Source organism: Mastigoproctus giganteus, chromosome 9 (genome assembly GCF_048544385.1).
Source record: "Mastigoproctus giganteus isolate SK-2022 chromosome 9, ASM4854438v1, whole genome shotgun sequence".
Lineage (NCBI taxonomy): Eukaryota > Metazoa > Arthropoda > Arachnida > Uropygi > Thelyphonidae > Mastigoproctus > Mastigoproctus giganteus.
Genome location: NC_143583.1, coordinates 83,205,513 through 83,233,072, shown reverse-complemented (window position 1 = coordinate 83,233,072; position 27,560 = coordinate 83,205,513). Strand labels below are relative to the sequence as shown.

General features: G+C 37.5%; 1 protein-coding gene across 6 annotated transcripts in view; it reads right to left on the bottom strand.

Annotated features, from left to right (window-relative positions):
• The window catches only part of drn (zinc finger AN1-type doctor no), a 112,516-nt gene that overhangs the window by 50,712 nt on the left and 34,244 nt on the right, over positions 1-27,560 (bottom strand). For all 6 annotated transcript variants that reach the window (XM_090381504.1, XM_090381500.1, XM_090381499.1 and 3 more), the window contains one exon: positions 12,083-12,231. The gene's annotated coding sequence lies outside the window, so the exon portion shown is untranslated. The remainder of the gene's footprint in view (positions 1-12,082; positions 12,232-27,560) is intronic.

Below are 27,560 nucleotides of genomic sequence, written 5' to 3'. Positions count from 1 at the left end.
TGACATGCTTCATCTAATGGATATTCTTTTCAATCTTATTACTCCTTGTTCTTTATTTCAAGTATTTCTTTAGTGATATTTAGAAAATGCTACTAAGATATCAACCCCTCTCAACACTTTAGGTGTTCATGTGAAGGGTCACTGCAATGAAGATCTCCAAATCCAGACAAAAAGTAGTTTTTCAGTGTTCCGAGTTAGTTTCTTTGATTTTTCTGGATCATTTCAGAAAATCCAGTCTGGCAACTGGATCTAAGGATCCACAAATTAAGTTTGTCAGGTCCCTGTTTGTTCCTTTTGGCCCTGCTTCTGGCCCCATCATACAGGGCGTAAGAGCAATTTATTTTTATTTTATGAAACCCCAAACAAGAAAGGTATAAGAACCTATATTTTCTGAGAGTTTACTTATTTTGCAAAGCCCTGTTTTAAATTAAAACAAATAGGAGAAAGTTTGTAATCAAAAACTATGATCAGTTTGTGAAAGAAGGAAACTGAATCACCCTGGAAAAGATTGCCTATCACTAAATTGCTCAGCACACTGGACCTATCTGTGGGAAATACAGGTTATTACTGTTAAAGCCATATGCTTTATGTTTAGGACAATTTTCCTGATGTGGAATGATAATCCAACATACATTCTGTACCGCATGTAGGGGGGAGGGGTTAAAAAACCTAATGTCATTAATACAAAATTAGTTACATATTCTTGATGTGGAATATTTTAAACAATGTCTGTCTAGAGACATCTTATCTTCCGAAATTTAAAGCTGCAGACTACTAGTCATGTCTTAGTATCCAACTACTGCAACATTATATTGCAGGTCACTGTACTATTGGAACATTGTCGTGTCCCAAATAATAACACAACATGCAGTGGCACCCTATGTTATATTAATTTATATAATACCCTAGGCGGGTGGGGGTCACCAGTGTGTAGCTCACAAGGTATATGTGGCTCATAGAACTAAACTGAGTTAGTTGCAGTGCCATCCAGCAATTGACTGCTTAGGGTTTATCTAAGGGTATTAACTTCCTTCTATAATGCAAGAGGAAAAATAACCTGGTACAGCTTTGAACAGAAAAGAAAGGAGATCTAAGTTTAGGAACCCATGCAACTTCATCTAATACAATAGGTGCCACTGGGTAAAAAATTTTGAAAGATAAAATATTGAAAATTCATGTACTAATCAAAGATTTTTATGTTTAAGCACTCCTCACAATAAATACCAATATCTAAGTATGCATCTGTGAAGAAGTTTTTAGGGATAGGAATGCCATTAAGTGCACCAAGTTATAAATGGCAGCTAAATGATTATTATAACTGAGAAGAAAGTAGAAGAGAAATTGAAGCTAAGTAAATAAATCACCTGGGGCTGGGGTTCTAACCAGTTATATCAAAATAAGCAGCAAATGAGGGGTAAGCAAACCCTTGGCCATAATTATGAGAGCATGCTTGAATTCAGAGAAGGTTCCTATATCTTTTGTGAGAATGCAAATCTGTTCAAAGGGCAACACAAACAATTTTATAGTTACAAGCTCAACTTCTGTTTCAGGAAAAATAATGGAGCCAGTGGTTAAAGAAGTACTGCACGATCACCTCAACAGGAATGAAATTATATAGAAATCATGGCATGTTACAAACAGGGACAATGTGACATTAGGGGCAAGTTACTGCTATGGATAAATAGAAGTAGTGGAAGACAGTGGGTGGTTATAAATGAGTATTGCTCTTCTTGGATTATGTTATTAGTGGAGCCCTTTGGGGTTCAGTGATGGTCACCTTACTGCCCATAACATTTATTAATGATACTGACAAAAGTATATCAAGCTTACTGTGTCAAAATTTGCAGATTACACAAGGTTAGTTAATGACACGAATGAAGATATATTACCGCAAAGAGCTAGTAATATATATATATATATATATATATATATATATATATATATATATATAAGGAAAGTTAGGCAGATGGGCTGAGAAGTTGCGATTGAAGTTTAATATTTTTAAATGCAAGGTACAGAAGACAGCAGTAATACCAGAATAATATACCAAGGTGAAGAATTTAACCAAGAAATTAAATTCTCTACCACTGATGACACTTTAGAAATGCTCTTGATTAAGAGCATTTCCAAAGCAACAGCAGAAAAAGATCTAAACTCAGTTTTTGTTTTAACCTAGTTAAATATTCTTTCATACTTATGCAATGCTATTAGGAATTGTGAAAATGCCAATACCTTAGAATAATTTGTTATATATAGAATTCAAGCTTCCTTGTTAGTTCCTCAACTAAGGACACTGTATATAAATTTTCAATCTTCTTTCATAGATAAGATTTAATAAGTTCTTACAGTAAAAACTGACAGGATTGATGCTGCACAATCTCTACAGCTTCATCTATTCTTTTATCTTTAAAAATAAAGAATTATTTTTATCTTTAACAAAGAATTATTTCAAATTTGAAAACCTCTAGATCATTTTCTGTATCCTGAAAATGTACTGCCAATTGATGAAACTGGTATTCCACATAGTCACATGCAACGAAAGTATTTCATCATTGAATGAAGAACAGAATCTTCTCTTGTTAGGCACATTAGCATATATGCTTAAGGTTCCCACTGTCTTCACCATGCCCATCTGCTTGCACACAAACAACTACTAGTGGATGGATTTTCATAATTTTATATTTTGCTCTTCCAGAAGGTTTTTTGAGCCATCCCAAATTTCATTAAAATTGGGCAAATAGAAATCTGGTAATTATTTCTTTGCCCATCCATCCGCATGTAATAACTTCATGAAATTTTATAACTTTTTTAGAACAATTTATCAAACTCCTTCAAAATTTCATAAAAAAAATCAAATCAACAGAACTCCAGCAGCCATTATTACCCCTCCCACATATCACACAGGTTATCCATTAATCATATACAGTAACTGAAGTATTGGATATTATGTTTGTTTGTTGCCATGCACTGACTGAAGGAATGAATAGATAATATAGGTGGATGCACAGAAATAAAAATGCACCTGATTCATGCATAAAAGCAGTTGCTTTTTGCTATTTTTTTTTTTAAATGCATAATAATTTATAAAATAAAATGTAATGCACTACACTAACTTGTTTTAGACCCTCCATGACAATGGCAGTAGGAAAAAACCTATGACTAAGTCAGAATAATCCTTCCAGTTTAGTCTCTTATGGTAAACTTCCAAGATGGAAGTGGAACATTTAAAAATTGTTGGTACAAGAAATTTGCAGACCAACATATCTAGCTGTAGCAATTTCAGTACATAGAAGTGAAGTACATGGGATTGAAGAGTTACATCCAGATTCTCAAATTTTTGATGGCCTCAGTAGCCGAGTGGTCAGGAGCGGGAGTGCAGTAGCACACGCTCCTTGAGTAGACTGGGTTTCAAGCCCCTGACTGCTGAATACGGTCGATCTGCCAACCCGCACTGGACCAGCGTGGCAGATTAAGGTCCATTTCCCTCAGCATGAATTGTTGAGGAGGCTTCCATCCTGCAGTGGGTTGGTAATGGCTGCACTTTACCTTTTTTTTTTTCTCAAATTTTGAATGCCATTTGAAAGAAACAAGTGAAATGCTTTACTCAAGCTATAAGAGAGGAACATGGACTCACTTCCTGTATGAGTGAAGATAACATGCTTACAGTTATCAGCTTGTTTGGGCTGTTTAAGATTGTTTCCACCAGAAGTTTGAGATTCAGAAGTTCCTTTCTTGAGAAATACAATTTTTCTTCTTCAAAGACTTCCTCTGAATCATGTACTGGATTTGGACATCAGCCAGCATCACTCACTTGCAATTGCTTGTAATTCAATTTGGAAACAGTGCTCATATGGTTTTTCTCACCACTTCTAATCTCAACTTTAAATAGGCTTGTCAGGTACCATTGTTTTACAGTATAAATACATTTATACCAAAGACATCCAATCTGATTGGCTGTCACCATGTAGTAACAAAGAAAGTGGATGCAAGGAATAACTGACATCAAAAATTTGGATTTTAGTAAAGCTTTTGACACTATTTTACATGAAAGACTGCTGAACAAATTGAAGAGTATAGCATTAGGGGCAAGTTATTGCTATGCGTAAAGGGTTGTTTTAGTAGCAGAAGATTTAGTAGTAGAAGTTTTAGTAGTAGAATGTGGTTATAAATGGGCACTGATCTTGAAATAAATGTTATTTGTGGAGTCCCTCAGGGTTCAGAGTGCTGGGCCCCTTACTGTTTACAGTATGGCATCCAGCATTATCTACAGATAGTGATGAAGACAACTTATTTTGTCTAAGACTTCAGATGACAAAGGTTGGCATGGTGGTTAATGACAGGAATCAAGACTTACTGCTGCAGCAAGATCTAGAAAAATTAGGCAGGTGAGCTGAGAAGTGTCAAATGAGGCTTAACACTGGTAAATACAAGATACTGAAGGCAGTAGTAAGTAATCCAAGAATAACATACCAATTAGGGGCACCACACTCAAGGTGGTGGAGAACAAGAGAGACCTAGGGATAATTGTAAAGTCTGACGAAATTCTCTGAGCAGTGCAGACATTCTATTAGAACAGCTCACAAGGTTCATTGTTGTTATTTGTTTTTAGGAGCATTAGCAACTAAGGCCATATTGCTCCGGGGATATGCGGTGGTCATTCCCTGACCTTTCCGCATCCTCCGTATTTGGTGGGCACGGGCTCGAACCCCGGTCTTATCAAGAAGCGTGTGTTACGCCCTGGTGCTCCTGCCCACCTGGCTACGGAGGCGCCTCACAAGGTTCAGTCAATAATATACAAAAAAACTTTGCTGGCAGGAAAACAGAAGCAATTATCCCTTTATATAAGGCCATGGTTAGGCAGCATCTTGAGTACAGCATACAAGTGTGGAAGTCATTTTAAGAAATGATGTGGGTCACTTAGAACAGTTGCAGAGAAGGGCAACCAGATTTGTCAAGGACACAAAGGGGTACTGTTACCATAGAAGACTTCAGTTCTTCAAATTGCAACACTTAGGAATTAGAAATTTGCAGAAACAGCTGATTATGTTTAAGGCATTGAGTAAACTTGATGGTATTCTTATTCTCTCAGGCGACACACATAAGGGGACAAACTTAAAAAGGATGGCTGCAGGATTTGATTGTAGGACCAAATTACCATTGTTGGGGAAGTGGATAGTCTGTGAATAAACTAAATAATTAGAGATGGGTAGTTTTTTTTTTTTTTTTGCTGGCTGATGTAAAAGCTTGTTTCCTTGCATTGTTTACCACTATTATACTACTAATAGTAATTATCCTAATGTCAGATTTACTGAAAGTAGTAGATTACATGATTTTGTTAAAGCAACTCAGGGTGAAAGCATGTGAACACCTTGCGAGCTGATCTTATGAATGTACTGCTTACATGCCCTCTACCCACTTTGGATTGGATTAAGATTACAGTACAGGGGTGGCAAACCTTTTAAAGGGGGTGTGCCAAAATTGGCTCAATCCATTAAAAAAAAAACTACCCTATCCTTGTGTGTCCTTCTGAAGGCAATATTCAAGACATTTAATTACACAATTTTGTCACAATTTCACTAGTATGTCTCACCAATCCAATTTTAAATCACTGCATGAATATAGCTATTTACTGAATGATGTGATGTCACTACATGCCTCGCAGGGAATGGGCGTGTGCAGGTCAAAACTTAAGGTGGATTTCTGGAGTGATGTTGTTTCGAAGTTTGAAAATTTTTTTTTTGAGATGCTTTGAATTCCACGTATCCAAAAAATTTGTGCGCGCCACTTTGGGTACGCGTGCCATAGGTTTGCCACCCCTGACCTAGTATTTGTAGTGGCAAAAATGATGGAAGCAAGCTTCTACATCATCAATAGCACACACACACACAAAAAAAAAAAAAAAAAAAACTCTTACATCACCTGTCCACACCCTCTAATTACTTACTGCCTCTTAATCATTACCTTGTGGTCAGAAAACCAACAAAATAGAACAGAGGTTCTATTCCATTATCCCATGCACCATTATTCAAACTATCCACTTCTGCAACACCAGGTGGAAGTTTGTTCCAACAATCAACTACTCACTTGCTTAAAGCAAATTTCTGCATATCTATCCTGCAACCCTCCTTCCTCAATTTAAACTGATGTACCCTTATTGCTTGTTGTCTGAGCAAAACTAAGGATATCAAGAATACTTAACTTACTCAACCCATTTAAAGCCTCAAACACCCCAATCATATCTCAGAACTAGTCTTTCATGGTTGAGTACTTCAAGTATTGTTGCTGTTCTCTATACTCATTTCAACAACTCATTTTTAAAATAATAATTCAGACAACACACAGACAAGGGCACACCCTTGTCTTATACAACAGAATTACCTTCTTAACCCTGCTAGCAACCTGTACATCACTAACAAAACTCACTCCATGAGCTGTCCTAGCAGCCCATCTGCACCACTAAAAGCCCTTCAATATCTGGCTGAACAATTAAGACCAGGCTTTTTCCCATTCTCTACTACCTTTGAATTGTTACCACACGTTGGTATATTACTCATAGATTACTATTACCTATATACCATACCATGCATATGTCAATGTTAAACTTCAATTGTCACTTCTCATCCAATCTGCCTAAACATTAAGCCCGGTATGCTTTCATCATTAATAAATAATGAAAATAATGGACCAACACTGAACCATGGGGCACTCCACTAATAACAAGTCTGTCTTCTCACACTCAACCATCCCTTTATCATAGTAATTTGCCCCTAATGACATAATGCTCAATGTGTACAGTATTCATGCAGAACTGTATCAAAATCTTTTCTGGTATTAAAGTAGGGTATATGAAGCCAAAATTAATTATGCATCCAGTTCCTTTGTTACTGTATTATAGTATCCAATCAAACTGGTCAAAGTCACTCCTTAACAAATCTATGCCATGACTGCCATATAACTGCATTCTTGTATATACAGTCCAGCTTTACTTCTTTAATCGGTGATATAATCACTGGAACAGAAGTGTACAGAGCTATAATTACTCACTTCACACTTCGATCCTCCTTTGTAAAGTAGGGGGGAAGGGCAATCTGTAAAATTTCCCAGTACACTCCATTCAATGTCTCCTGTGTTCTTCTGTCAAAAAGGTTTTTGAACAATATTGATACTAGAAAGCTCCAAGTCCTGATGGTATTTCTCCACTTGTTCTCAAAAGTTGTGCTCCTGAAATTACTCCTGTCTTGTGTCGCTTTTTTCACTTTATGAAATAAGAGAATGAAAAACGCATTTTGCTTTTCTGCTTGGAAATTTGCTAATATCCAGACAGTTCCTAAAAAGAGTGACAAATTCCTCCCATCCAATGATCTCCCCATTTCACTTACTCTTTCTAAATTGATGGAGACATCAACTGACCACTAACTCTTAAACCAAAAACCTGTCTGAGACATCATGTATCCACCCAAAAGAGGATAGTTAAGTTAATTAATGACTCATCTCTAACAGTCTCTTCACACTTGTCTCACAGACATTGTTTCTGTTGCAATGCCTCTTCTATAGATACTTCCACGAGCACTGTTCTTCTACAATTCTCTCACAGACATTGTTTCTGTTGCATGCCTCTTCTATAGATACTTCCACGAGCACTGTTCTTCTACAATTCTCTCACAGACATTCTGTTTCTGTTGCATGCCTCTTCTATAGATACTTCCACGAGCACTGTTCTTCTACAATTCTCACCTTCGACCCATGCAAAGTCTCTTCACGCTTGTCTCACAGACATTCTGTTTCTGTTGCATGCCTCTTCTATAGATACTTCCACGAGCACTGTTCTTCTACAATTCTCTCACAGACATTCTGTTTCTGTTGCATGCCTCTTCTATAGATACTTCCACGAGCACTGTTCTTCTACAATTCTCTCACAGACATTGTTTCTGTTGCATGCCTCTTCTATAGATACTTCCACGAGCACTGTTCTTCTACAATTCTCTCACAGACATTGTTTCTGTTGCATGCCTCTTCTATAGATACTTCCACGAGCACTGTTCTTCTACAATTCTCTCACCCCCCCGGTCCGGATATGTGCCACAACCAGTCAATATCCTCTTACTGCAAAACTTCAAACTCGCAGAACCAAAATTTTTATTCTTCCTCATTCATTCAACTTTTGCTTTCTAGAACACACCCTTCACACATATTTCCTGAAAACTGCAATCTGCAGAAATTAAAGTCTAATATCAACAAAAGTATCTTCTTTCATCTTCTCAACCTTCGACCCATGCATGGTACAAAGCACTGTAGGTTTTAATACCTCTCACTTGGGGTGCTCGTGAGAGTGGGGGAAAAAAAAAAAAAAAAAAAAAACAACCCTAAAAGTGATTTTGTAACAATTGAGAAGAAAGTGGAAGAAAAATTGTAGTTAAACAAAAGAAAGACACCTGGGCTGGATGGGATCTATTCAATTATATTAAAGGAGGCAAACAAACCCTTAGCCATAATTATGAGAGCATTCATGGAAAGTCCCCATGGACTAGAGACAATTCACAAAGGAAGATGTGGCACCTCCATAGCCAGGTGGGTAGGAGCAGCAGTGCGTAGCACACGCTTCTTGATTAGCCCTGGGTTCGAGCCCGTGACCACCAAAATATGGAGGATGCAGGAAGGTCAGGGAATGACCACCGCATATCCCCGGAGCAATATAGCCTTAGTTGCTAATGCTCCTAAAAAAAACCAAAATAACAAAGGAAGATCAAGGTGTGCCAGGAGTAATTACAGACCTATTAGCTCAATTTTTGATCCAGGGAAAATAATGGAATAACTGATTAAAGAAGTAATGCAAGATCAGCTAGACAGGAGTGCAGTTATACTTCATTCAAAGCATGAGTTTAAGGGAAAAAAAAAAAAAATCTTGTCTAACCAATCATTGGATTCTATGATGCAATCAGTCCAAACTAGAGTTTGAACAGGCTAAGAGTAGAAAACCTGCTTCTTGCCCTAATGGTAGCCGAGCATTCTGGTCTCTTGCCAAAGCTATTATATTGGCCGCAACTTTTGCCCATCTCTGCTCCCACCTCTGTCCAAACCAGATGGTTCTGTTGTCACTTCAGCCAAGGATAAAGCTGACCTGCTAGCATCCCATTTTTCTTCCAGCTCATGTATTAATGATCTTGGTAAAACACCTCCCACCATTCCTAACACGCTCCATTCAATGCGTTCTGTGGTTTTCCATCAAAAGGATATCAGAAGGATTTTGATGAATCTTGATGCTAAGAAAGCTCCAGGTCCTGATGGTATTTCTCCACTTGTTCTCAAAACCTGTGCCCCTAAACTTACTCCTATTCTTTGCCGCCTTTTTTCACTTTCTTATTCCAAAGGTGTTTTTCCTTCTGCTTGGAAATTTGCTCATATCCAGCCAGTTCCTAAAAAGGGTGACAAATCCCTCCCATCCAATTATCGTCCCATTGCAATTACTTTTATACTCTTTCTGAAGTAATGGAGAAATCAATTAACCGCCAACTCTTAAACTACCTAGAAACCTTCCGTCTGATCAACAATCGCCAGTATGGATTCCGTCAGTGTCAATCCACTGGTGATATTCTGGCTTATGTTACCCATTTATGGACTAATTCAATGGAAAGGTTCGGTGAAACACATGTAGTTGCTCTTGACATCTCAAAGGCTTTTGATCGTGTTTGGCATAAAGGTCTTCTAAACAAGCTTACATCTTATGGTTTGCCAACTGTTTTTAGTAATTGGTTATCCAGTTTTCTCTCTGATCGCTCACTGAGGGTGATGGCTCTCTGTCTTCTAACTTCTCCACTAATGCCGGTGTCCCCCAAGGTTCAGTTCTTTCCCCCACTCTTTTCCTCTTGTATATCAATGACCTTCCATTGACTGGAAATCCTATCCATAGTTTTGCCGATGATAGCACATTGCATTCAACTTTCCATTTTGAGAAACCTTGTCCTGCTCAATCAGCTTCAAGTTCTCGAAAATCTGCTGCCAATTCCTTAAATGCCGATCTTCAGGTAATTCTCCAGTGGGGCAAAGACAACTTAGTTGATTTCAACCCTTCTAAAACTCAGTCTTGTCTTATATCTCGCAAAAAGGATTCTTCTGCTCCTATGCTTATCTTTAGTGACACTCCGATTTCTAGGCAAAATGATATATCTCTTTTGGGGATTATCCTGACTTCTAATCTCTCTTGGCACAAGCACATTACAAATATTGCTTCCTCTGCATCTAAAAAACTTGGTTTTCTCTTTCGCTCTCGGCGTTACTTTTCTTCCAAACAGCTGCTCACTCTGTATAAATCGCAAATCCGCCCTGCCATGGAATATTGTTCCCACATCTGGGGTGGTGCCCCCGAAACCTCTCTCAGGCTTCTTGATTCCATTCAGAAGAGGGCAGTTAGGTTAATTAATGATTCATCTCTAACAGAGTCTCTCCACTCGCTTTCTCATAGACGTACTGTTTCTGCTGCATGCCTCTTCTACAGATACTTCCATGGGCACTGTTCTTCTGAATTGGCTTCTATGATTCCCGCTCTCTCTTTCAAAACAGTCCGAACACGTGCCGCCACCAGCCAACATCCATTTACTGTCCAGCTTCAAACCCACAGAACCAACTTTATCTTCCTCATTTATTCATTCAACTGCCGTTTTCTGGAACAACCTTCCTTCATACGTATTTCCTGAAAATTACAATCTACAGAAGTTCAAGTCCAATGTCAACAAATATCTTCTTTCATCTTTTCAACCTCCAACCCAAGCACGGTACTAAGTACTATAGGTTCCAATACCTCTCGTGTTTGGGGTTCTCATAAAAAAAAAAAAAAAAAACCAAAAAGGAATTGGATGCAGAAAAAAAAAAAAAAAAAAAAAAAAATTTGCACCTAGTTCCTTTGTGAATGCATCAAAAAATAATCTGATATTATACTTGGAATTCAGGGAAGTTTTTGATACTGTTGCACATAAGAGGCTGCTGTATAAACAGGCATTCTGGCATTAATGATATGTTAATGCTATGAATAAAGAGATGGTTGAATGGGAGAAGACAGCATGGTTATCAATGGACACTGCTCTTCATGGTAGAGCACGCAAGGTTCGGTGCTGGGTCCATTGTTGTTTTCTATATTTGTTAGTGATATTGCCAAAGGCATCGGGCTTAATGACAGTGAGCTGAGAAATGGCAATTGAAGTTTAACATTGCATTTGTCAAAGTACTGCATATGGGTAGCAGTAATCCCAATGTAAAGTACCAACTCTTTGGTACTTTACATTGGGTAGTGGAAAAGGAAAGGAAAAGGAGGTAATCGTGCAGTCAAATATGAAGTTCTGAGCAGTACAGACATCTCATGGAGTTTTGTAAATAATATACAGGAGTTTTGTTAGCAGGGACATGGAAGGCAATGGTCAGACCACATCTTGAGTACTGCATACAGGTGTGGAGGGATCATTTTAGGAAGGATGTACAGCTGCTGGAATGGGTAGAGAAGGGAATGAGATTGGTTAGCAGAACAAAGGGGTGCTTTAACTGAGAAAGCTTCGAATTTGCAAAAGCAGTGTCCAGAGACCAGTCACCTGCAAGGTGATCCGACTGTGCTGTTTAAGGCTTTGAATGAATTAAGCAAGCTCAATTCTGATGGGATTCTACCTCAGACCACATGAGGGATCATAAATTCAAACTGATGGATAGTTGCAGAACAGATATTTTGAAACTTCCATTCGTTGTGAAAGTGGATAGCTTGAATAAATTCAAGGAAGAACTAGACAACTTGGAGGAGATGGATAGATGAAAATGGAATTTTTTTTTTTTGGCAGATGCTGTATAAACTTGTTTTCTTTGCAACATTTGCCACTCCTAATAAATGTGTTTTATGGATCTAAATTATCACAAACTGAGTATTAGAGTACTGCGGTAAATGCAATCTGAATTAACAAGAACTTTAAAAAGAATTATTCCTGAGAAGGTTAATATTATTAGAGATAAGAGATTTGATTTAGTAACATTAAGATTTAGTGAGTCTACAGCATTGCCAATAAAAAAAAATAATAATAAATAAATATAAAAATAAATAAATAAATACCTTATTTGCACTTATGCTTTCAGAAGTATATCAGTGAAGTTCCTGCTTCCGCTCACCCTGTTATTCACCATACGAGAACCAAAACAGTTTCACTGGAACATCTTTTATGGTGGGGAAGATGCTATAATAAATTCACCTTCCTCAGACCCCTGAAAAAACAAGGTTCCACTTATTATATGGAATTATAATATGAAGTAGAAATTTCCCCAGTGAATAAGCCCAGAGTACTTATTTATTATTTTGTTTATTTCATACTTTACAAAGATGACAATGAACAATCCACGGAGTCAAGCATTTTTCCAGACATAAAAGATACTGCAAAACCCATTACTCTCCAAGTGCCATTGCGTTAGTAACAGCACCATTAAGGAGATGTAAAATGTTTGATGGCCTGATAATTACTCATTTTTACTAACATAAGATGTAGGTAACACCAAAACAAACCAAATATTTTCCACCAGTCCCTCACAGACCCCATGAAATTAACCATAGTTTGGCAGCAGTAATTCTTATAAGAAGAAACCTTGCTTTTTCTTTAATGCAGTGGCCTACCATGTTATGTAGCTTATAGATGTCACCCAATTATAAGTGCCAATCCAAAATGATGCAAAGAAATCTGCTTTCTGCACCCTGCTAACACAGGTAAAAGGTAATGTCATATATTGAGTTCCAACTTGCATATAACTAATTCTGTTACAAGTCATTTTCATGTTTCCTGTCTATAAATAATGTTTATGATGTATTAATTTCTTCAAGATTCACTGGCAATAATGAAAGAAACAAAAAAAAAAAAAAAAACCCCCATTTGTTTAGCCCAACAAAAGTATGAAAACCAGGTTATTACTAAGTTATTCCAAAAATCCCTATTTAGTCGCATAAGCCAGGGGTCGGAAACCTTTTGAGTGAAGAGCCATTTTTGATCTTATTAAAAAAAAGAATCAGAAAAGCCACACCTCAGCTGAAGTTGGGGGAGGTTTAAGAAATGGAATAGAGTGGAAAGGTGTTTTATTAAAAAAATATTAATACTGAAAAAACGTAACAAAGATCCAATTAGGTATGAATTAATGACTTATTGCTGAACATCTTGAGCAAGTCTCTCAACATCAGGTGGGTATGCCATAATTTATATCTTTAAACACACAGAGAGACTTGCATTGTTCAGATGGTTTCTTGATTTATTTTTAATATAGTTCCATGTTCGAAAATATTTTCTTACAGAAATACATCGAACCAAAAACTGAGAAGTCCAAACGCATATGTTTTCAAATTTATACACGTGTCTGGTAAGCTACTCCACACGTTGAACACAATTTGGTCTTGCTTTATCAACTCTTCTATCACCGTCCATTTGCGTAGAATTGCAAGGGCAGCCTCTCCTTGCAATTTTCTCCTTTTGCCTCTCCAAATCCTCAATTTCAGTTTTACGGCATTTTAATTTTAGTCTTGCACTCCACACGTCCTTGATTTTTAAGTCTTCTAACTCCATTTAAAATTGTGCTTCATCAATTTCAGGGAATAGAGAAAAATTTAACTGAGAAGTAGTTACTTCCAAGAGGTTGAATTAAAAATGATAATGTCACATTTTCCTTCCTAAAATCCTCAAATCTATGGCTAAATTCGGTATGCATTTTGAAAAATTGTTTGTTGAAAAAATGGCAAATTAGTAGGATTATTTTTAGGTACCTCCTTGATATATTTTTTTTAACATTGGAAAAGTAATAATTTGCCATGTCCCATGTCTCCTTCGAAAACACAATGTGTTCAAACGAAAGCACTTAGAACACAAATGAAGTCACATCTGCCATAAAATAGAATTTTTGTAACCAATCAGTGCCTTCTAGCTCTTCAGCATTCGGATCATAGTCTTAAAAATAATTTCCCTTCATCAAGACAAGCAGCAAATCGCATCAACACTGCATCTCTAGAAAGCCATCTAATGCTGTTATGCATAAGAACATTGGTATATTGACAATTGACTTCATCAAGAAGTTCACAGAAATGGTCTTGCCATTATTTTATTGACTATCTTTGTGACCAAAGCCACCACTGCTGTTATCTCTTTTGGAAACATTTGCAAGAAAAGTGTCTCTTGATGAATTATACAATGAATGTTTTTTTCTAAATAAATTAATGAAACTTGTTTTCACCTCTCATGCTCAGAGCTCCATCATTCACAATACAAATTATTTTGTTCATATTAGTTCCCTTATTTTTGAAGCATTCAGTTTCTACATCCTCTCCATGCATTTGTCCTGTAAGTGTCAGAAAAATCAAGCAATTCTTCTTGGGGGTCCTTGAGAATTTATATATTAACAAAAGAGGACAACTTGCATGATATCACCATCACATGATTCACCACAGACTACAGAAAATCCTGATGCTGACTGGTTACATCTCCACTGTCTGTAAACTATTTCCCCTGTGTTACAATTTCACATGCAACTATAAAACTAGCAGCATTTGTATTGCTTGATGATTTAATCCACTTTGACAATGAATTTTTTTTGTTAAAAAATCTGCTGCAACTCATTTACAGTCTTTTTTTAATTGTCTGAAAGTTTTTCGCTACAAATTAAACACAATGGAAGACCTGTAGAATATGCCACAAATGCATACAACTCAGTCCATTGCTTTTTAAATTACCAGTTTTCTTGCTCAATCGTTCTCTTTTGAGTTCACATTTTTAAAAATTATAGCAATTTTAATGTCATCTTAGTTCACTTGTTTAATAATACCACGTCACTGATTTAAAAAGCCAAGTGATTTATAATATGAATTCACGTACATACCAATATTATTTTCTTCCTGTTTTATACTTTGCAGTATGTGTGCTCTGCTCAAGATGCACAGGCAAGCTAAACTGAGAAGTATTTGTGGCTTGCACTAAAACTAATGCTATATTCACTTCGCCACCCACTGTGTTTGTACATGTGGGCTAAAATTAAAGAGCCACAGGTTGCCAACCCCTGGCATAAGCTGTTAAAGGGGGGGGAATATATATATATATATATATATATATATATATATATATATATATATATATATATATAAAAACACCTTTGTGGTGGCTATATGACAGCATATTTGAATTGTTATGGAGACCATAAAACCAGACAACAAGATCCTATGTAAATGCAGATAATGTAAGAAGGTTTATACACCTCTTGACAGATTAAAGGGATATAAACAAAATAGAGTATTCATATATGAACAAGAATTTAACACAGCCAGTTCATACAAATAGAACTGGTGGTAAGAAAGTTTAATCTTGATAAAGTTCTGCCCAACTTAAGCAATTGCAATAGGTAACACTAATGTTCGAATCACGTAGGTTGGCATTTGTTGGATAATTTTGTTATATATTATAATTAACTTGTAACCTTCAAGCATAACGGTATAGTCTAATACATATAATGCAAACTTGGTAGCATAGTATTACTGCTCAATTGGAGTGGGATTATTGCATTTAATTTTTCACGAAAAACTGCAGTTATTATTTGTGATTCTCTGATTATGTTGGTGAATTAGGAAATTCAAGAAAGTAAGCTTGTTTTGTATCAGAAAAAAAAAAAAAATTCCTGATTTACCCTGAGAGAGAGAGAGAAGTAGAAAGGAATCGCCAAGAAAGAGAAGAATGATGATATCCAGGGCCCAGTATCAGGACCCTGGGTTTCCCAAGCCCATACTGACCAGATGGGAGCCCCTGGGGTTATTTTGCCCAGTTCTTCCTTGAATTTATTTAAACTATCAACTTCGACAATAACAGATGGAAGTTTATTTCAGCAAATCAACCACTTGCTGGATAATGGCAAATTTCTGTACATATATTCTGCAACAGACTTTCCTCAATTTGAATTTGAGCCACCACTAGTGTGTAAACTGAAGGGAAGAATCCTACCAGCACTGAGTTTGTTCATTTAAAGCCTTAAAAAAAATTCAATCAGATCATCTTGCAGGTAGGTGCCTGGACTCCAGACATTGCAATTTGCAAATCTGAATCCGTTCTCAGTTAAAGAACCCCTTTAGGCACCTCCGTAGCCAGGTGGGCAGGAGCAGCAGTGCGTAGCACATGCTTCTTGATTAGACCGGGGTTCGAGCCCGTGGCTACCAAATACGGAGGATGCGGAAAGGTCAGGGAATGACCACCGCATATCCCCGGAGCAATATGGCCTTAGTTGCTAATGCTCCTAAAAACCAAAACAACAAACAACTCCTTTAGTTCCCTTGCCAATCTGTACCCATTCCAGCATCTCTACATCCTTCCCAAAATGAGGCTTCATATCTGACTGCACAATTATCCCCAGATCTTTTTCATTCTCCAATACCCTGGATGTAGTAACACACAGTTGGTATGTTACTCTAGGATAACTAATACCCATATGCAGTACTCTACATATGTGAATGTTAAAACTTCCACTGCATAGCCCACATGCCTAACTTTTCTAGATACTGTTACAGTATTATACTGTCTTAACAACCCTGCCCACAACTGTATCATCTGCAAACTTGGACATTAAACAAAAATCCTGGGGGACTGCACTAACAACATTAGTCCACAAACAGAGTGGAAATCCATTGATTACCACAGTCTTCATCAAATTTGCTTACTATAGTATTAGCATTGGTGTATATGAAAGTATACATGCACCTGTTTTTACTCTTAGTTACCCTAAACACAGCACATGTATTTACTTGTTCCACGATGACTCCCAGTAGTCGCTGAAATCTCTGGCACCTTGCTTTCCAGACTGCTACTCGTTCCAATAGCAGCAGTGCAAGAATTACTTTCACTGCTGCCTGCAGCTATTGTTAATCTATTAGTCTGTGTATCATCCCAGTAATTTGTTATTTAATCGTTTATAATTGCTTAAGGAACCACATTCAATTTCTGTTGCCATTTTCCTGTTATCAATGAGAACATTCAAATTTTGATCACATATATTACTGCATTAGGTATATTTGTTTAGTGTAGTATTTTTTAATTATACTGAATTTGAATGGAAATCATGCCTCAGACCACAGCAGCAAAGCAAAGGGCTTAAACTAGTGGGAGTGTTATGGCTCTAGATAGAAAGAATTAAGGGGTCAGTTGTCCGTCAAATCACAGCCTCATGAAATGCATGGCTTGTTTGATGTTTGCAGGAAAGGGACACGATATTGCCAAGGGGATGTCAAGGGTGCGCAATGTAAGGAGTGAGGATATTAGGCACGAACTCAGCAATGTTATGGGCCTTTGCGAGAGCATGAAGTACAGGGTGGATGCTCTCAAAGGATTTAAATTGGAGTGACCCCATCAAGCTCTCAGCTGCCCACATCAGCCAAAACTTGTACTTTATCATCAGGTAGCATAGCAGCAACCCCCAAGGCAGAATGCATTGATCCCACAGGAGCTAGTTGTTGGTGACTCTTGTTAGAGAAACTGGAAATATATTGTCCAAAAAGGATAGGTGAAATAGGATCAGAGTATGTCTGCCAGAGACAAGTCACTTTTTTGCAAGGTCTGTACTGGTTAATAGTAAAGACCAATTCTACATGGATGAGATATACTTAAATAGAGAGTGTTGCAAGAATATTTGCTGATGCTATTGAGGCAGTGTTAGGTGGGTTAGACAACTGCTAGCTTGGGGATATACACAAACTAATTGAATAGCAATAGCTGCAGGCAGAGGTGAAAGTGATTCTTGCACTGCTTCTATTGGAATGAGCAGCAGCCTTGAAAGCAAGGTGCTGGGGATTTCAAGGACTTCTGGGAGTATTCATGAAAGAAGTAAATACATGGGATATATTAGGGTAAGTAATAATAAGTATGTGTTCTTACATGTACAGCAATGTTTGGAGCATAGTAAATAAATTTGATGAATTTGAAGAGCTGATCAAGACATGAAATGCAGACATTGTTGGGACATCTGAGAAGTGGTATTATTCAGATATAAGGGATGCACAATTTGAATATGGGGAGTACAACATATAGAGAAAAGACAGAATGGAGGGGGAGGGGTTGTGCTCTTAGTCAAGAAGCACAAAATCTAAGGCAGTGCATCCAGTTGACACTAATGGCCAGTGCAATGTTGAGTCACTATGGTGACATAAGCAATGGGAAATCTAAAATGAGTGTGCTACAGGCTTAATGACTAATGAGAACAATGAAAAAAAACTGTTCAGAGAAATACAGTGGGCAAGTAAATCAATGTCTTATAATGGGGAATTTTAACTTTACGGATATTGACTGGAACTTGTGGGTAGGTCACTCACAGACTAGCAAGACTTCTGTGGATTTATTGGATAACTTTTCTACAGTATCATATTGGAGAGGCAACCATTAGGAGAAATACTCTTGATCTGATTATCAGCAGTGATTATTCATGCATTAAGAATTTGCAGATAAAAGAACCACTAGGTGAAAGTAATCAGCATATTGAGTTGGGATTTACTTAAAGATGCAAGTACCATCAAGGGGAATGGGAGGAGATTCTCTCATAATGGTGACGACAGTGGTATCAAACAGTTTTTAAATTCTATACAGTAGGACCAACTGATGACGTTACCATCAGCAAATCCTAAATGGGAAGCATTCAAGAAATTAATCATAGAAGCTACTAGGCTTTCCATACCAACTAAGAAATACTCCACAAGGTACAGAGCCTAAATTGATGTCAGACTGAACTGATCAGAATCATGGCAGAGAAAAATGCATGGGATGCATATAAATTAAAAGTCAGCACAGAAGCCTATGGCAAATATCAAGTCACAAAGGAGCTGGGGCTTAAAAAGGCAGTTTATGAGAAATCTTTGGCAAAGGATACAAAGAAAAACAGCAGACTTCTTTACCTATGCAAACACTAGAAGGAATGGAATGAATCAAATTGGTCCACTTGATATCAATGGTTCAACTGGTGATGATCCTGCTCAGGTTGCACACAAACAATGAGAATTTGCATCTATGTTCACACATGACAAATTAATTAGGAAACAGGATGCCATAGGTTTATTAAATTCTAACAGAGCTAAATGATTTTATAATAACTGAGGAAAGTGGAACAGAAACTGAAGTTAAACATAAGAAAGGCACCTTGGGCAGATGGGATTTATCCAGTTATATTAAGTGAGGCAGCAAATTGAAGTAAGCAAACTGTTAGCCATAATTATAGGAACATCTTTGAAGTCAGGGAAGGTTGCATGAACATCCCCAATTCAAAAGGAATCAAAGGATGACGAGTAATTACAGACCTGTCAGTTTAACTCCGGTTCTAGGGAAAATAATGGAGTCACGGATAAAAGTAGTAATGCAGGGTCGTGTAGACAAGATGGCAATTATACTTGACACCGCACGGGTTTGTTAAGGGGATATCTTGTACAGGCAAGCCCCGTGTAACACAGTACTTCAACACGGTTTTGCTCTAACATGATTGATAAATTAGGGCAATCCTTGCACAACACTGTACTTATAACATGGTTAGAGAATTTCGGCAAACCTCGCATAGCAGGGTATTTTTGAGCTTTTGTGTGGGGGAACACCCTGCTATTACTATATGTTGAATGTAATTTTTCAACATTTCCACCCTTTTTGAATCCTCGCTATTGAAATGAATGTCACTAGTTAAAAAAAAAAAAAAAACCCTGTATTTTATAAGTCCAATTATTACTATTTGTTAATGCATCCAAAATGTAAACCCAATATATACATTAACTTGTTAAATGATCACCTTTATATCAGCAGCAAACTTATAAACATTAAACTTGGAAAAACCAACATTTAACATTTAATATTAAGCAGCAATGGGTACCCAACACAAACTTCTGCAGTACCCCACTCATCACAATCATCCATGAAGGGCACTCTCCTACCACAATCTTTATCCATAATAGTAATTTGTGTCTAATGCCACACTGCTCCAATTTATACAAGTATATTTTATCCAGTTCCTTTGTACATGATCAAATCAATGCTGTGATTGGTTCTGCTCATATCAAGGTAACCTTGTGGTCCTACATTACTTCTTTAAATGCTGATTCCATAATTTCCCCAAAACAGAGAGAAAAAAAAAACTTGCAGGTCTAGAGATACCTATTCCAAAATTTGAAATACCTTTATGTATAGGAGATATTTAATCTCTAATATCTATCTCTAATTAGTACAAACTCCTGAATCGAAGAATGCTCTGACCAAAGGTTTAACTATTTCTTTCAATATAACTGGATAGACAGCATCTGTCCCTGTGCTTTGTTTTTTTTTTTTCCTCTCATTTTAGCTGCAGCTCCCTCCCAACTTTCTTTCTGTAGACTTCTAACCCCATCTATAAAAACTTGCTGTGTGAACAGAGATGCAAAATATTAATTCAGTTTATCAGCAATTTGTAGAGGATCATCAACAGCTATACCACCCACATCCACTGGAACAATGTACAGTAAACCCTCGCTATTCGCAGAGGTTACGTTCCTGAGAAATGCCGCGAATACCGAAAACGTGAATACTGAGTTATGTCTCCCATAGTAATAAAGGGGTTCCATTCCAAAGTATGAAATATATAAGAAAAACTAGTCTAAAATTTTGTCTATGTATGTATTATTTATTTGGTTTTTAGGAGCATTAGCAACTAAAGCCATATTGCTCGGGGGATATGCAGTGGTCATTCCCTGACCTTTCTGCATCCTCCGTATTTGGTGATCACGGGCTCGAACCCCAGTCTAATCAAGAAGCGTGTGCTACGCACTGCTGCTCCTGCCCACCTGGCTATGGAGGCGCTGTATGTATTATATGTACCTTCATAATATGACTATGTGCATAGACAGTACATAGCGAAATGCAAGCATAAGGCATCGAAATGAAAATAAGAAACAATTTAATATTAAATGTAATATTTATTAGAAATTTCAAACAAATCTTTCAACAAAGCGCCTTTGCTATAGCTAAAAAAAAAAAAAAAAAAAAAAAAAAAAAACACTTTCCCACCGGTGCTATCACCAGTTTCGCTAAAGTGTTGATAAAGGTGCTTTGCCTTTTCGCAAATGAGTGAACTTAAGGGAATTTTAATTTGAGTTCGGTCCACAGATTTAAAGCTTTTTCCATTTTTTCTAATTTAACATCATGAGTTAGAGCAAATTCTTGAAGCAATTGGCATGTTTTCACGGACACTACGGCAGATTTTTCTTACGATTTCTTGATTGATCGTACCGTTGACTTATTGATTTTATAATGTTTTTCCACTGACGAGACACTTTCACCATTAGAAATTGTCTAATAACTGAATTTTACTCGCTAATGTCATCACCTTCTTTGATCTTTTCACAATTCCCTTGTTATTCGTAGCCATATTTTTGTAGGGGGTTAGAAAAGAATTTGTCCACAATAAAGTCACTTTCTACCGTTAATACACTCGAAAAAGACTGTTTACACTAACACTGCAAAACGGTAGATTTTTCACTTTTGTAAGCATATCAATTTATAAATTTATTCAATTTATAAGCATATAAATTAAAAGCAAACGACGAAACCTTCCATGACAAGCATATAACATATACTGAAAACAAGGATTAGCGAGAAACATCCACGCTCGCGATTTTGTCACCCCTTTCCCCCCACCCACTGACCGCTGTTTTAACCGGGAAAGATGATTTTAGCCACGCCCATGTTTTTTTTTATGGTGGAAAAATGTTCATGGCGATTTAAAATTCACATTTTTTTAGGTTTCATTTTATATTAAATCAGTGACCACGAATAGCGGGGGTTTACTTAATTCAATCCTTTCCTTCAATGCTAACATACACAAAGAATCCCTTACTAATACTCTTACTATTCTTAGCCAAAGACTTCTCAATTTGTCCTCTGAGTAACTTGATTACCAATTAGTTTATACTTACTGTATGACTATCTGCTGACAATTCAGTATTAACAATTAAAGATGCAAACAAGCAGACATATACAGCATCAAAAAAAAAAAAAAAAAAAAACTATTCCACACATCACCCTCCCATCCAATTATCGTCCCATTGCAATTACTTCTACTCTTTCTAAAGTAATGGAGAAATAAATTAACTGCCAACTCTTAAACTACCTAGAAACCTTCTGCCTGATCAACAATTGCCAGTATGGATTCCGTCAGTGTCGATCCACTGGTGATATTCTGGCTTATGTTACCCATTTATGGACTAATTCAATGGAAAGGTTTGGTGAAACACAAGTAGTTGCTCTTTACATCTCAAAGGCTTTCGATCGTATTTGGCATAAAGGTCTTCTAAACAAGCTTCCATTTTATGGTTTGCCAACTGTTTTTAGTAATTGGTTATCCAATTTTCTCTCTGATCGCTCACTGAGGGTGATGATAGATGGCTCTCTGTCTTCTAACTTCTCCACTAATGCCGGTGTCCCCCAAGGTTCAGTTCTTTCCCCCACTCTTTTCCTCTTGTATTTTAATGACCTTCTTCCATTGAAGAAGGTCATTAAAATAGCACATTGCATTCCACTTTCCATTTTGAGAAACCTTGTCCTGCTCAATCAGCTTCAACTTCTCGAAAATCTGCTACCAATTCCTTAAATGCCGATCTTCAGGTAATTCTCCAGTGGGGCAAAGACAACTTAGTTGATTTCAACCCTTCTAAAACTCAGTCTTGCCTTATATCTCACAAAAAGGATTCTTCTGCTCCTATGCTTATCTTTAGTGACACTCCGATTTCTAGGCAAAACGATATATCTCTTTTGAGGATTACCCTGACTTCTCTCTTGGCACAAGCACATTATAAATATTGCTTCCTCTGCATTTAAAAAACTTGGTTTTCTCTTTCGCTCTCAGCGTTACTTTTCTTCCAAACAGCTGCTCACTCTGTATAAATCGCAAATCCGCCCTGCCATGGAATATTGTTCCCACATCTGGTGTGGTGCCCACAAAACCTCTCAGGTTTCTTGATTCCATTCAAAAGAGGGCAGTTAGGTTAATTAATGATTCATCTCTAACAAAGTCTCTCCACTCACTGTCTCATAGACGTACTGTTTCTGTTGCATGCCTCTTCTACAGATACTTCCATGAGCCGTACTGTTTCTGTTGCATGCCTCTTCTACAGATACTTCCATGAGCACTGTTCTTCTGAATTGGCTTCTTTAATTCCCGCTCTCTCTTTCAAAACAGTCCGAACACATGCCGCCACCAGCCGACATCCATTTACTGTCCAACTTCAAACTCACAGAACCAACTTTTCATCTTCCTCATTTATTCATTCAACTGCCGTTTTCTGGAACAACCTTCCTTCATACGTATTTCCTGAAAATTATAGTCTACAGAAGTTCAAGTCCAATGTCAACAAATATCTTCTTTCATCTTCTCAACCTCCAACCCAAGCACAGTACTATAGGTTCTAATACCTCTCGTGTTTGGGGTTTACATAAAAAAAATAAATAAATTTATTAACTGCTTTAAAATGTTATTCATTCCCACTTATTTTTGAAATATTGGATTACAGTATTTTTCATTGTTGAAAAGGTCATTTTTCTTTATAACAAATTTCTGTTTAATGAGTTTTTTCAAATGAATTATCAATTTGAACTGTGCCAATTATATGCTTGGCACAGTTAAAAAAAAAAAAAAAAAAAAACCAGAGTTACCTCAAAATATGATTAAATCAACAGTTCTTATTTTAGAGATTGCAGTGAATTATGTCCCAAAAAACAAAAATGTGGTTCTAATGAGTATTTTACATCACGATAAAGAAATTAATAATGCAGACTAGAAGATACCAAAAATGATTTTGAATTTACTATGCTACTAAAGGAACTGTTGACACACTTGATCAACTTGTGAACACCTACACCTGTAAATGAAAACAAATTAAGCCCAATTTGGTTTTTTAATAACATGACTGATGTCTCTGCCTGCAATGCATTTGTTTTACTGACATCAATAGACCTGAAATGGAATAAAACCAAACTAACAAGGCAGATAATTTTGGAGGAATTAGGAAAATTCTTTATCACTCCCTGACGAGGCTACTAGAGACGGTCGTGTTCCAAGCCGCTAAGTGGATTTTTCTTATTTATTGATTTGACATTATTGTTTTTCTAAAACTTTTGATTTAAATTTAGTAGTATAACATTATTTTGTGATTTTCTGATTAACTTGGTGTAATTATTCTTTACTCGGCCTTGTAATTGCATAAAAGTATCGGTAAAGGTTTCAACTCCGGTACCGTTCGTAATTTTCCCGCCATTGTGATACGATAGTTGTATGCCGTACTAGATAGCGTTAGTTGAACTTCGTTAGGAGTTAAATTGTACGTTTAAATAAATACATATAACGACTTAGATTACAAACGTAATATAATTAATTATATTTAACATAATTAATAACATAACTAATAAATTAATAGAATCATGACTCAGACCAGAGCAGCAAAGCAAAAGGCTCAAGCTAATGGAAGCGCTGTGGCTCAGAGCAGAACTGAGGGGGGCAGTTGTCCTCTGACTCACAGCCTTATAAAATGCACTGTTTGCTTGATGTTTGCAGAGCAATCGGGTACGGGACATGATACTGCCAAGGGGGATGTCTTTGTGTGTGTGCGATGCAAGGAGTGTATCGATATCAGGCAACAACTCTGCGTTCTTGTGGGCCTATATGAGAGCTTGAAGGACAGGGTGGATGCCCTCGAAGAAACTAAATTGAGGGCCCATCAAGCTCTCAGCTGCCCACATCAACGCCAGAGCTTGCACTTGGGCATCGCGTGACACAGAGACAACCCCCAAGGCAGAATGCGCTGGTCCCGAAGGAACTAGTAGTTGTTGGTGACTATTGTCAGGGAAACGGGGAACATGCTTTGTAAAAAAGATAGGTGGAACAGGACCAGGGTATGTCTGCCAGGGGCAAAGGTTGATGACGTTGGTATGTCTGCCAGGGGCAAAGGTTGATGACGTTGTAGAGCGAATATCATCTTTTAAGGGCACAAAAGGTGATATAGTTGTACACGTTGGCACTAATAATATTAAGAGTAGGAGACCGGCAGAATTACTTAACAAGTACAGGTCACTGTTGAACAAAAGCCGAGAATTAGGGTTGAATTTGAAAGTGTCTGCAATTCTGCCCAGACACGATAGGAGGGAGTATATGATGAGAGCCTTGTCGATCAATTCAGCCCTGGAAAGATTGTGCAAGGCTCAAGGGGTAGAATTTTTTTCAGCCTGGACTGTACTTGTTAACAGGAGAGATTGCTTCTACAGGGATGGGATACACTTATATAGAAAGGGTGCAAAAATATTTGCTGATGCTATCGAGGCAGTGTTAGGTGGGTCAGAAAACTGCTAGCTTGGGGGGAGACAAAGACCAATAGATTGACAGTAGCCACTGGCAGAGGTGAAAGAGATTCTTGCACTGCTTCTATTAGAATGAGCAGAAGCCTGAAAAACAAGATGCATGGTATTTCAGAGACTGCTGGGAGCCATTGCAGTACAAGTAAACACATGGGTTGTGTTAGGGTAGCTAAGAATAGAAACAGGTGCAGGTATACTTGCGTGTACACCAATGCTAGGAGTTTAGTAAATAAATTTGATGAATTTGAGGTATTGCTCAAAACATCAAAGGCAGATATTGTTGGGATATCAGAGATGTGGTGTCACACAGATATAAGGGATGCAGAAATGCAATTTGGGGAGTACAACGTCTACAGAAAGGATAGAAAGGGGGGAGGGGTTATGCTATTAGTTAAGAAACACATAAAAACCAAGGAAGTGAAGCCAGTCGACATCGCTGGACAGTGCAGTGTTGAGTCAGTTTGGTGTGACATAAGCATTGGGAGATCAAAATTGAGAGTAGGAGTGTGCTATAGGCCTAATGACTCTGATGAGTATAATAAAGAACTGTACAGGGAAATAGAGTGGGCCAGTAAATCAGAGAGTCTTATAATGGGAGATTTTAATTTCCCAGATATTGACTGGAATTTGGGGGCTGGTTACTCACACACTAGCAGGGCTTTTGTGGATTTATTGGATGATTGTTTTCTACATCAGCATGTTCGGGAGGCAACTAGAGGGAGTAATACTCTTGATTTGATTATCAGCAGTGATTCTCCATGCATTAAGAATCTGCAGATAAATGAACCACTAGGTGGCAGTGATCACAGTGTGCTGAAGTGGGATTTAGTGAAAGAGGTAACTACCATTAGGGGTAAAGGGAAGGGTTATTGCTTCCGTAAAGGCGACTACGATGGACTGAGACAGTATTTAAATTCTATACAGTGGGACCAACTGATGATGTTACCAACAGCAAATTCAAAATGGGAAGCATTCAAAGAACTTATCTTGGAAGCTACTAGGCTTTACATACCAACTAAGAAATATTGTTCAAGGTTTAGGCCAAAATGGATGTCAGATGAACTAATGAGGCATATGGCAGAGAAGAAAAATGCATGGGATACTTACAAATTAACACACGACACAGAAGCCTATGATAGATACAAGTTGATATGCAACCAAGTTACAAAGGAGGTTAGGCAGGCGAAGGCAGATTACGAGAAATCCTTGGCAAGGGATGCAAAGAAAAACAGCAAAGAGTTCTTTACTTATGTAAACTCTAGAAGGAAGGGGATGAATCAGATTGGTCCACTTGATATTGATGGGTCAACTGTTGATGATCCTGCTCAGGTAGCTAACAAACTAAATGAATATTTTGCATCGACATTCACACATGAGGAGTTATTCAGCAAGGGGAATGCCAGAGGTGTATTCAACTCTAGCAGTAATCTACAGAATCTTGAAATAACTGGGAGTAAAGTGGAGGAGAAACTGTTGAAGATAAACACAAGAAAGGCACCCGGGGTGGATGGGATCTATCCAGTTATATTAAAGGAGGCAGCAAAGGAAGTAAGCAAACCCTTAGCCATAATTATGAGAGCTTCCTTGGACTCAGGGGAGGTACCCATAGACTGGAAATGTGCAAATGTGACCCCAATTCACAAAGGAGGATCAAAGGCTGACACAAGTAATTATAGACCTGTGAGCTTAACTTCTGTTCCAGGAAAATTAATGGAGGCACTGGTTAAAGAAGCACTGCAGGATCATTTAGACAAGACTTCAGTTATAGCTCAGACACAGCATGGTTTTGTTAAGGGGAAGTCTTGCCTGACCAACTTGATTGGATACTATGATGCAGTCACAAAAGAACTGGATGCAGGGAATAACTTTGATATTATATACTTGGATCTTAGAAAGGCTTTTGATACTGTTGCACATGGAAGACTGCTACACAAATTGGAGCAGTGTGACATTGGAGGCAAATTGCTGCTATGGATAAAGGGGTGGTTGAGGGGGAGAAGACAGAGAGTGGTAATCAATGGACACTGCTCATCGTGGACTAATGTTATTAGTGGAGTCCCTCAGGGCTCGGTGTTGGGTCCATTATTGTTTTCTGTATTTATAAATGATATTGATGATGGTATATCAAGCTTAATGTCCAAGTTTGCAGATGATACAAAGGTTGGCAGGGTTGTCAAGGACACTACTGAC